We start from the raw sequence: 12,518 nt of genomic DNA, 5'->3' as shown, positions 1-12,518 counted from the left end.
AGCCTTAGAATACATACAACTACTACCTTTCTAACTTCTGAAACATGGCTAAAAATTGAAGGAGATTTCTTCAAGGGTCACGTCTGAGCTTTGCACAGCATTTTGCTGACTCCTGAATTGCCTAGTTTGGATGTGCCATTAAGCCATGTCCATTGTTACTTTACATATTTTGGTCAGCCTCAGAAAGCTATTACTAAGAAGCATGTCTATTATAAGTGGAATGATTATATTTTCTACATATGCGAGATATCTAATACAATCCCAAGCGTTTCTGCAAATAGGTAGAGAATTCTCTCTCTCGGGTGTGCTTACATTATTTCTTTGAACAGCTGGTACCATAAAGACCAGTAAAAGGAATTATAACGATGTCCTGCACCCAAACAGTTCCAGCTGGGAGCACAGCCAGACACATTGATCAACTCGGCTGTATTTTGACATTGCAAAGGCAGGAGCTGATGGATTTGAAAGGGAAAAGTAGCAGTGGCTATTTGAGAAAAGTACAACTGCTGTACCATGTCCTGGCCAAATATGTTCTATTTCACAGATCACTGAGGTAAAGCAAATCTACCATGGAAATTGAAGTGAAGAATGGAGACCCACAATCATTGTTGCTGTTCTATGTTCAATAGAACTTCTGCTGGTGTATTGTACTTTATTTTGATCATGGGATTCAATAAACTTAACGAGTTCCATCTAAAAACATGATAACTAACCAATGGTGTGATACAGTTGCCTATCTACAGGTGGGGCTTGGAGGAAATGGCAGCATTGGTGCATGGATGCCTGTTGAGCTACCTCCATTGCCCAAGCTCTAGCTTCCCCAGGCACTGCCCCAAATTTCCAAAAATTCTGCATAGAAGAAGAAGAGTTAGTTCTTATATGCCGCTTTTCCTTACCCGAAGGAAGCTCAAAGTGGCTTACAGTCGCCTTCCCACTCCTCTCCCCAAAACAGACACCCTGTGGGGTGGGTGAGGCTGAGAGAGCCCTGATATCACTGCTCGGTCAGAACAGTTTTATCAGTGCCGTGGTGAGCCCAAGGTCACCCATCTGGTTGCATGTGGGGGAGTGCAGAATCGAATCTGGCATGCCAGATTAGAAGTCCGCACTCCTAACCACTACACTAAACTGGCTCTAGAGTTGGCAAACTAGGTGTTTGCTTGAGGCCGACCAGCCCAACACCCCCACTGCCCCCCCAGACACCTCCTCCCATGACTGAAGAATCTGACCTACCCAAAGGTGGGTCAATGTTCTTGTTCCTGTTTAAACATTGTTCTGGTTGTCATGGTATATTATGATTGCTATACTTGTTATATTTGTTGCAGTATTTGATGTAGTTACCCCATGATGTTATATGTAAACCTCCCAGAGCTGTATGGAAAGGCGATATAAAAATATAAATAAATAGGTGTGAATGGATTAGGCTTAGTTCACATGTGCAGGAAAGTGAGCTGGTTCAGTGGACTGTGATTCAAGTGAGCTGGTTCAATCGACAAAAGGCACCTAGGTTAGAATGTTTCTTTCTGCTCTGTTTGCAATGGGTTTTTATGTACGTTCAGCACTGAAACTCACCACCTGCTCGGACTGAGGTGGCTTCCAGTCTATAGCCTCATTCTGCATCTGTGGACGAGGTCTCACAATGTCCATCCAAGTCTTGAAAGTTATAGAAATATAGAAGCATAGAGTTGGAAGGGGCCACACAGGCCATGTAGTCCAACCCCCTGCTCAATGCAGGTTCAGCCCAAAGCTGAGCCTTAGGCCCATTTACATTGAAGGTGCAGGGAATTATCAATTGAGTGTGGGAGAAACAGACTATGGGTCATAGAGAAAGGAGTGATTTGCCTTCAGTACTGCATATCAGTTCCTCTTGACTTCAGTTTCTATGATGGCCATACTAAGGACCATGAATGACTAGGGTAGGAGGCTATAGCTCAAATAAGCGTATAAGAACAGTGAAGTTTTTTTTTTTCACTTGAGAAGGCTTCCACTAAGACCACTAAAAATTCTTCACCATAAATCATGCATGTTCCATATTTTCAAAAATAGACATGTAAAGGAAATTAGAAGTCTAACTGCAGATTTATTTATTCATTACGAAATATATATTACAGAGGAACTTATGAATTTTTTAATGCCAAATCTAACATTTTTGATTATTTTCCCTTGTGATTCAGGAAATAGATTACCTCCATGCAAGTACAAGGCAGTTAGGCTATTGCAATTAGAAGAATGCAAGGAGCTGTCTCATTTTCCCCTCCCCTTTCCCTCTTTCCTGAGACCTTTTATAGCATCTTCCTTTTACTTCCAGCCTACCTCACCCTGCATCTTCAGCTTCCTTTTTTCCCTCCTCCTGGCAGCCTGGCCCTGGAAAAAGTCTGGCCAGGTTGCACAATAGAACAGAACCACTATAGGAGAACACGATAACAGTATAGCAAAGCAAATGAAACAACGAATCGTGTGGCCGACTATATCTTAGGAGTGCAATGAAGAAAGGGTTAAAATAAAGTATCTTTATTGTGTTTCCTTTGAGCAGTTAAGTGAGTTGGTGCTGAAAGCTGAGCTGAACAAGGTTCCAATATATCCTTGTTTCAATTGTATTTCATCAGCAGCAAAAGCCTATACAGCATAGAAAACAGCTCTAAGAAGGAATCGAGCTCAAAATGGCTGTTTTAGCTTGTCTTGCTTGAGCATTCAGAATGAAGTCCTGCAGCCTGTAGTGCATCTGTCTTCTAGTTCCAGCTTGCATCCCACTTCTGACACAATTTCCTTTTTCCCTCCCCCAAGGTAGTCCCCATATCTTCAACTTTCCCAGTTTCATTCTGTCCTGACCCACCCACTGATTTACCTTTTCTCTGCCTGCCATAGGGTCACCAGTCAGTAGGGAAGTGGTGGTGGAAAATAGGAGCTGGGGCCTGGTCACTTATTTCTGGCTATATTTGTTATTTATGGCTAATATACCCCAGCTTTTGCCAAAACACTTTCCACAATTTCTTTCTCCTCTGTTTTAATCTCATAGCAACCTTGTGAAGTAGGTTAGGCTGAAAGTATGACTGGCCCAAAGTTATCCAGTGGGCTTCTATGGCAAAGTGTGGAGACTTGAACCTGGGTCTCCCAGATTCTAGTCTGAAATTATAACCACTACATCATACTGCCAATTGTGAGGTGCCTTCTGTTTGAACAGTAGCAAGCAGCCAAGCCTGGGTGAAACAAGAGTCAAGGCCCCTGTCTTTTACTCTTAGAAATGCACCCTGGCAATGCTGTTTTCCTTGCCTAGCAATGCCCACTGAAAAGCCATTGGTTTCTTAAAGGTTCAGGGGCAATTCTATAATTTTGGTGAGTTTTAAGAAGAAGAACAAGAAGAACAAGAACAAGAAGAACAAGAAGAGTTGATTCTTATATGCTGCTTTTCCCTACCCGAAGGAGGCTCAAAGCGGCTTACAGTCGCCTTCCCATTCCTCTCCCCACAACAGACACCCTGTGGGGTGGGTGAGGTTGAGAGAGCGTTGATATAACTGCTTGGTCAGAACAGTTTCATCAGTGCCGTCACCCAGCACTGGTTGCATGTGGGGGAGCGCAGAATCGAACCCGGCATGCCAGATTAGAAGTCCGCACTCCTAACCACTACACCAAACTGGCTCTCTCTTAATCCTCTAAAGTATTTATATATATATTTCAGAATCCAGATTCTTCTGCAAACCTGGAGCTCTTCTCTGGTTTATAAAAATATCTGCCAGGCAAAGAACACCTGCTTATGGCTTCAGTCTCTGGATTTAAGTATCTGCAAATAGGCCCACGTTGAGAATTAGATATACTGATATCAATTCCTATGGCACTCTGTACAGTGGAGTTTATTATAATCTTGTTGAGAGTGATGCCTTAATGCATACAGCACAAAAAAGAGGGAATAGTTTTGGGCAATGATGTACTAAGGGAGAGATGCTGATGCTCCTGCTGGAACGTCGAGATATTTTTCAAGGATGCTTGAGAAGGATCATATTGTGTCTGGTCTGGAGACTGGATTTCATGCCTCATATGCTATTCTGACATTTCTATGGCTTGTATATTCTTCAGCTTGATTCTGTGAGTGAACATCCCCTCTAGTGCCTTTGTTTTAGACTACGGCACGAGTCAAGGGAACCCTTTTTTCAGACAGCAAAAAGGCCAAAGGCATCGCATGCTGCTGAGAAATATCTTTTGTAAATGTGGCTTCACTGATTTATTGATGGGCTAATATTTGCAGAGAACGGGTAGTTTTACTTGGAAGAGCTTAGGAGCTTCCTCTTTAAAATTTTGTGGCGCAGCAGGAAGTTGCCGCAGTATAAATGTGACCATCAGATGCATTAACTGTCCTTTATCAAATTAACAGTTCATAATTATTTTAAAATAAAGTGCTAATCACTGGAATCATCTGTTCTATGCTTTATTTTCTTCCTAATTTGGTGAAACTAAACTCCGCTTAATATTCTAGAATCAGACTTTTCGTGTATGAAATGCATTTCTATCATTGGCTGAGCCAGTGCCCGTTGCTGTAAAATATAATTAATCATAATCAGTGCAAAGGGATTTTGTATATATTTTTTCTTTAGGAAACTCTCACTCTTATAATTTCTCAACACAATACATCCTTTGCTATTTATTTTACTACCTTTGGCAATCTGTTTACAATTTATGAAGAAAGGGAGCCAAAGCTGTAACTCAAACTATTCTATTTATAGCCCGTACCCGGAAATGAGTGTGCAGAGTCAAGATGGTTACAGAAGTCTCCACCCAATCTGAAAGACAGCTTGCTTGCTTTTGAGTGTCAGGCATGAAATCCTGAAAACAGCAACTGGGTCAGCTTCGTAGGGGAGCAAGCTTAGATTATCCTTGAGTTGCTGCTGTAGGAATGATCGAAGCATGTTTTATACATAAGGAGGCATCATCCATAAAGCTGGACGTCTCATCGTATTTTACATGTCTTCCTTAAAATTGCAATAACCCAAACAGTAACGGACTAGGTCAGACCAATGAGCCCATAGCCTGACTCTGCCAACAGAAAGCTAAAGCTATTTCTCATCTAGTCATAGAGAACTGAATGCACAGATAGAAAGCCACCTTTTATAAATATGCAAAGAATGCACTTAATGCAACGTCGTCTGTTCTGACTGGCAGCAGCTCAGGCAGAGAAAAGCCTTTCCTAAGACTCCCTACTTGAAATTATTTTAGCTTGAGACTGGAGGGACCATTTGCAGATCAACAAATGGTCTTGATGAGAGTAACATTTTCATTTAGTTGTCTTTCATTAGGCTTTCCATTCCTTGTGTGAAATGTTAAATAACCCAGCCCTATTTGTCTTTACCCACCTTTTAATCATTTTATATCATCTAGTCTTCATCTTCTACACTTTCTAGCCTTTTCAGTTGCATAAAGCTCTTTTTACCATGGTGATAATCACTTTAATTTACTGACATGTCAGGCATCACATGTGTGAATATAACGGTAATTAGGGCTTTGCTTTCATGGGAAAAGCACCAGTCTGAGTGCAATTGAAGGCTTGTTATTATATCCATTCTGGTTCCATTAAAAAGTTAGAGAGATGGACAAGTGAGTAAGTATATTCCCTATGGCCACATGTTCCCATTTCTTAGTATCATGTTATTTCTATTTTTATATGATGCTCTTGTGGTGCATTTTAACAACAAAGGCCATAAAATTAACTAGGAGAAATCTAACTGAAGAGCTGGAGTTTATTTGGACAGTATTCTTATTGTAATATGCATATAGATCTGTTAGGTTACTATGCTTTAAGTAATAATTTTCAAAATGTTTGTTTTTCAGTACCACAGTATTAGCCAAGTTCTTTCATGCAGTTAGTTTCAGAGATATTTCTGTGACTCCATTCTAGTGTCTTTTTTCCTGCAACTCCTGAACTCGGCCTGGGCCTCAGATTAAACAACTTTTCCTATGTTATGAAGATGGAATTGGAAGATCTACAAACCTGGGCATACAGTAAAGTTGGTGATTTTCCATTGCTTAATGTTAGAAATAGATTGGTATAGAATCTCACCAAAACATTATAGTGTTGTATGTACATTGTTGCAATAATGTGCATCACTGTGGGATTTCCAGAATCCATTTTTATTCATGTAATGAAACTTAATGCTGAAACTTCCAGGGTCCACTTTCATTAATGTATTTACTGCTGATGAATTTATTCTTGCAGTGAGTAAGACCCTGTTCTTTCTTGTGTGTAGAATGGGGGCTTCTTGGTCTTATTTTATTAGTGGCATTATAGTTCTGTTTGTTAAAAAGAATAAAAGTGTCATTCTGTGCTTACAAAATTTCAAATAATGCTGCTGTTGCTCAGCTGAGGCATAACTCTTCCAGCCATGATAGTTACTAGATCTGGAACCATCATTGGGACCTCAGGTTTGCTGGGGGAAAATTGTTTCCAGTCTGAAGGACTTGAATTCTGGTGCTGGTCCTGACACCTGATCCATTTAATACAATATTTTACATGGGGGGGGTATTTTTAAAAGAACGTTTCATATCTTATCCAACCAGTCATGTACTTTGTTCTCTGGTTGTCTAGAGTACATCATAAAAACGGCTTGAAGACAGAAATGTGAGCTGTATTATAGAGAGATGCACAGCACAGAGCTGGAGATGACTCCCATGCCCTAACTGCTAATCAGATGATTGGTGCTGTCAGCTTTGATAGCCCTAATCACCCATGGGAAGGAGACCAGAGAAAGGTGATCCAGCTGCTTCCTGCAGAAGTGGCAGCTGTTTGTTGGCGTCTCTGCCCACGGTACCTAGTTTGGCAATGGAAATCCAGCACACATCAACATTCTCCATGTGGTTCCTGACAGCAGGATATGTTGCAATACCAGAGCATATAGATACTCATAAGGGAACCCCCTATTTTTCAATATTATTAAATGGCATTTCCCAGCATAATAATAAGGAAGAGGCCTGAATTAACATTCCACTTGTCCGTTTGCCACTCCCTAACATAGTGAAAGGGAAATAGCCTGTATAGTCCCACTTGGCAGTAAGTGAACTAGTTGCTTCCCCACTAAAAATAATGCAGGTGATGTCTCAATTATTAGCTATGGTAACACTCCCTTAATACAGGCAAGGGTCATTTCAGCAAACACCTCTATCTTAAGTCTATTGTTTCCCCAAGACACAGTCATCAGTTCACACTAGGGTTGGGCACTTAGGCATCCGAAGTGGCCGTCCATGCCTGAAGCAGCCAGCGCCACTGCGCAGGGGGGGAGGGGAGGCGCTGGCTGCTTTGGGTGCAGACGGCCACTTCGGGTGCCTAAGTGCCCAGCCCTAGTTCACACCTTGTTTTTGGTCTATCCTCTAGGCCAGCCAGTGACCAGTTCATTCCAGTCACACACATCTCTTTGGAGCGTTTGTTCTTATAAGTTCCCTTTGTTCTTATAATTTCCCTGCCTGGCAGTTAAAATCAATATGACCAATAAGATTCAAACTTTTTGGCTGTAAATCAATAAGCGTTTTGGATCCCACTTATTGCTCAACTTAGAACACTTTTGTAGTATGAATATGGCCCTGCCATTCCCCAGAATTTGCAGCAGCTTCTGCCTGACTTGGACACAGAACCCACAGAGATCTGGAGGGGGCCTCAGTTCCTGCCCTGCTTTGTCCTTCTTTGCTCTCCTTCCACCCAAGAACCATGGGACTCCCGCACCACATCAGGACAGGCTTGTAGGTTTTCATTTAGTCCCCTTTATTTTTTGCATTTATTTCTTTGGCATTAGGCTGTCTAATAAGGGTTGCTGTGAGAAAGAGTAAGAGAGAGATACACAGAGAGGGAGAAAGCCTGCAACTCTCTGAGGACTTCCTATTTTTCTTCATCTGTATTTTTAACTAAAGATTTAGACTCTCATTTGATTTTCAGCCTGCTTCATTTCTGGGACCCTCCCCTATAGTGAGGTGCTACTACCAAAATTCTAGACCTTCATATACATAGGCAGTGGTCCCTGATTTAATTTTAATGGATACATGTTTAACCTGCAAAGGGGATGCTCCAAGTGTTAGGTCATACATTTATAGTCTGTTTGGCTGAGAATTTCAAACATACATCTCTTCTGCTGTCTCTGAGAGAAAACTAATGGCTGTAAGACTATGTATAGTTGGAGCCACAAGATGCAACAATAATGCAGGATCAAGAACAGCAACTGTTAGGACCAAATTGCACGCTGAGGTTCTGTGACTGAAACTTGAGCCATTTAATTTGGCCCTAAAGCGTGGGTCTGTGGGATCATGATAAGGTTTGGGTCATGACGCTGGGGAATGGGAGTTTAATGCTTCTCCTGCACTTTCCCATCTTTGTAAATGCAACTTCCCAGGCTGCATTAAGACACAATACTTTTCTTTTTGCCCAGGGTTGGGGGAGGGGGAGACACGGAGCATGAGTACTTTGCAGAAAAAGCAGAAAAAGCAGCCTGGTGAGGTCATTTTCAGTTGGAGAAACAGTATGACTGGGCAGAGTTAACCCTCTTTTCCCAGTGCCACAGCTCACCCATATTACCACCTTTCTACATAGCTACTGTTTAAGGTCAACGGACACATCTGGAGTTCATCGATTTCCAGTCATCGATTTCCAGTCATTTCCATCGATTTGTGTCATTTGGCCCCTAACTGTTTAGGTCACTAGAGTGTCATTGGTAAAATACCTCCTAATCAGCACTAAGAAAACTAGAAATTATTGTTTATAGTTTGTCATTTTTAACAATGGCATTCAAGAAAGCAAAAGAAAAGACATGAGAGAAAAGTGGCATTTGATTTATTTCCAAGCCTAGCAATCTGAAGCAGGGATAGCCTAAGGAACTACAGCGTCAATATATCAGTGAGCTAATTAATCCTGACTTGCCCTCAATCCCCGAGGAAGTGTCAGAACTGGAGCGAGATGAGCAACGTTAGACGTAGGGACATTGTTCTCCTTTGTGACATCAATAAGTAATGCTGAAGACTTTACAAGATATTCGTGCTGCAGTCCTAGACAGACCTAAGCATGCTTAAGCCTACTCAGTGGTTCAATTGCACCATCATGACCAAAGGCTTTGTATGTATGAAAGACGTTCAGGGAAGAAACATATCTGCAAAATGACAGTGTGGCATATAATGTGTTATTTTTAAATCAAAAATATTTTTAAAAATTCCAAATCCACTGAGAATGGTTAATATATATCCCCCCAAACAGTGAGAGTTTAATCAAAAGCTTGACCAAAGCCCAGCTCCATCTACCCCCCAGCAACTCCCCAGCTGCCAAAGCTCAGCCCACACCCCACTGGTCTGCTCGAAGACAGTGGCAGCAACAGCCTAGCAGGTAACATTTGTTCATTGAGTCGGTGGATCTGTTTCACAAGTGGTGGCTCTTCCTGACACGGCAAGTAGCCGAGCAGACTAAAGATGATCTTTTGTGTCGCCGTTAGTGGAATGGGTCCATCGGATCCAGCCGTATGTTTGTGCATTAATCAAGTTAAAGGTTAGTCTTTTCTATCTCCAGGACCATCAATACTGAAATCACCAATTGAAGCATATTTTGGCAAAGCTCAATAGAAAAGGCTGACTTGTCTCCAGTACAAAGACTTAATATTAAAAACCCGCAAGTTTAAGGATATGCAAACAATAAAGAAAGAAGGAGTAGAAATTCAATGGTTAGAGTATAACCAATTATTGTTGTTGTTGTTATGTGCGAAGTCGTGTCCGACCCATCGCGACCCCATGGACAATGATCCTCCAGGCCTTCCTGTCCTCTACCATTCCCCGGAGTCCATTTAAGTTTGCACCTACTGCTTCAGTGACTCCATCCATCCACCTCATTCTCTGTCGTCCCCTTCTTCTTTTGCCCTCGATCTCTCCCAGCATTAGGCTCTTCTCCAGGGAGTCCTTCCTTCTCATGAGGTGGCCAAAATATTTGAGTTTCATCTTCAGGATCTGGCCTTCTAAAGAGCAGTCAGGGCTGATCTCCTCTAGGACTGACTGGTTTGTTCGCCTTGCAGTCCAAGGGACTCGCAAGAGTCTTCTCCAGCACCAGAGTTCAAAAGCCTCAATTCTTTGACGCTCGGCCTTCCTTATGGTCCAACTTTCGCAGCCATACATTGCAACTGGGAAGACCATAGCCTTGACTAAACGCACTTTTGTTGGCAGGGTAATGTCTCTGCTTTTTAGGATGCTGTCTAGATTTGCCATAGCTTTCCTCCCCAGGAGCAAGCGTCTTTTAATTTCTTTGCTGCAGTCCCCATCTGCAGTGATCTTGGAGCCCAGGAAAATAAAATCTGTCACTATCTCCATTTCTTCCCCTTCTATTTGCCAGGAATTGAGAGGGCCGGATGCCATGATCTTTGTTTTCTTGATGTTGAGTTTCAAGCCAACTTTGGCACTCTCCTCCTTCACCCGCATCAACAGGCTCTTTAGTTCCTCTTCACTTTCTGCCATTAGAGTGGTATCATCTGCATATCTGAGGTTGTTGATATTTCTCCCTGCAATCTTGATCCCAATTTGTGACTCCTCTAATCCCGCATTTCTCATGATGTGCTCTGCATACAAGTTAAATAGGTAAGGCGACAGTATACAGCCTTGCCGAACTCCTTTCTCAATTTTGAACCAGTCAGTGATTCCATGTTCAGTTCTCACTGTTGCTTCTTGACCTGCATATAAATTTCTCAAGAGACAAATAAGATGCTCTGGTATTCCCATCTCTTTAAGAACTTGCCACAATTTGTTGTGCTCCACACAATCAAAGGCTTTAGCATAGTCAATGAAGCAGAAGTAGACGTTCTTCTGGTACTCCCTAGCTTTCTCCATGATCCAGCGTATGTTGGCAATTTGATCTCTAGTTCCTCTGCCTCTTCGAAATCCTGCCTGTACTTCTGGAAGTTCTCGGTCCACATATTGCTGGAGCCTAGCTTGTAGGATTTTGAGCATAACTTTGCTAGCATGAGAAATTAGTGCGATGGTGCGGTAGTTTGAACATTCTTTGGCATTGCCTTTCTTTGGGATTGGAATGTAAACTGACCTTTTCCAATCCTGTGGCCATTGTTGAGTTTTCCAAATTTGCTGGCATATTGAGTGTAGCACTTTTACTGCATCGTCCTTTAAGATTTTGAATAGTTCAACTGGAATGCTGTCACTACCACTAGCTTTATTGTTGCTCAGACTTCCTAAGGCCCATTTGACTTCACATTCCAGGATGTCTGGCTCCAGGTCGGTAACTACCCCATTGTGGTCATCAGGGATGTTAAGCTCGCTCTTGTATAGTTCTTCTGTATAATTTTGCCACCTTTGTTTGATCTCTTCTGCTTCTGTGAGGTCCCTACCATTTTGGTCCCTTATCATACCCATCTTTGCATGAAACGTTCTCATCATATATCCAATTTTCTTGAAAAGATCTCTGGTCCTCCCCATTCTATTGTTTTCTTCTATTTGTTTGCACTGTTCATTTAAGAAGGCATTCTTATCTCTTCTAGCTTTTCTCTGGAATTCTGCATTCAATTGGGTGTATCTTTCTCTTTCTCCCTTGCCTTTCACTTCCCTTCTCTCCTTAGCTATTTGTAAAGCTTCCTCAGACAGCCATTTTGATTTCTTGCATTTCTTTTTCTTTGGGATGGTTTTAGTTGCTACCTCTTGTACAATGTTGCGAACCTCCGTCCATAGTTCTTCAGGCACTCTGTCTATCAGATCTAATTCCTTAAATCTATTTGTCACCTCCACTGTGTATTCGTCAGGGATATGATTTAGTTCATACCTGAGTGGCCTAGTGCTTTTCCCTACTTTCTTCAATTTAAGCCTAAATTTTGCAACAAGAAGCTCATGATCTGAACCACAATCAGCTCCTGGTCTTGTTTTTATTGACTGGATAGAACTTTTCCATCTTTGGCTGCAGAGCACATAGTCAATCTGATTTCTGTGTTGACTGTCTGGTGATGTCCATGTGTAGAGTCGTCTCTTGGGTTGCTGGAAAAGAGTGTTTGCTATGACCATTGTATTCTCTTGACAAAATTCTACCAGCCTGTGCCCTGCTTCATTTTGTACTCCAAGGCCAAACTTGCCTGTTATCCCGGTTATCTTTTGGCTTCCTACTTTAGCATTCCAATCCCCCATGACGATAAGCACATCATTTTTGGGCGTTGCTTCTAGAAGGTGTTGTAGGGCTTCATAGAACTGATCAACTTCATCCTCTTCAGCAGCAGTGGTTGGGGCGTAGACCTGGATCACTGTGATGTTGAATGGTTTGCCTTGGATTCGAACTGAGATCATTCTGTCATTTTAGGGATTGTATCCCAAGACTGCTTTTCCTACTCTCCTATTGATTATGAATGCTACTCCATTTCTTCTGCGAGATTCTTGTCCACAGTAGTATACCTGATGGTCATCTGAATTAAATTCACCCATTCCTGTCCATTTTAGTTCACTGATTCCTAAAATGTCGATGTTCAGTCTTCTCATTTCTTGTTTAACCACGTCCAGCTTGCCTTGATTCATGGATCTGACGTTCCAGGTTCCTA

Source organism: Paroedura picta, chromosome 10 (assembly GCF_049243985.1).
Source record: "Paroedura picta isolate Pp20150507F chromosome 10, Ppicta_v3.0, whole genome shotgun sequence".
NCBI lineage: Eukaryota > Metazoa > Chordata > Lepidosauria > Squamata > Gekkonidae > Paroedura > Paroedura picta.
This window is presented reverse-complemented; position numbering follows the sequence as displayed.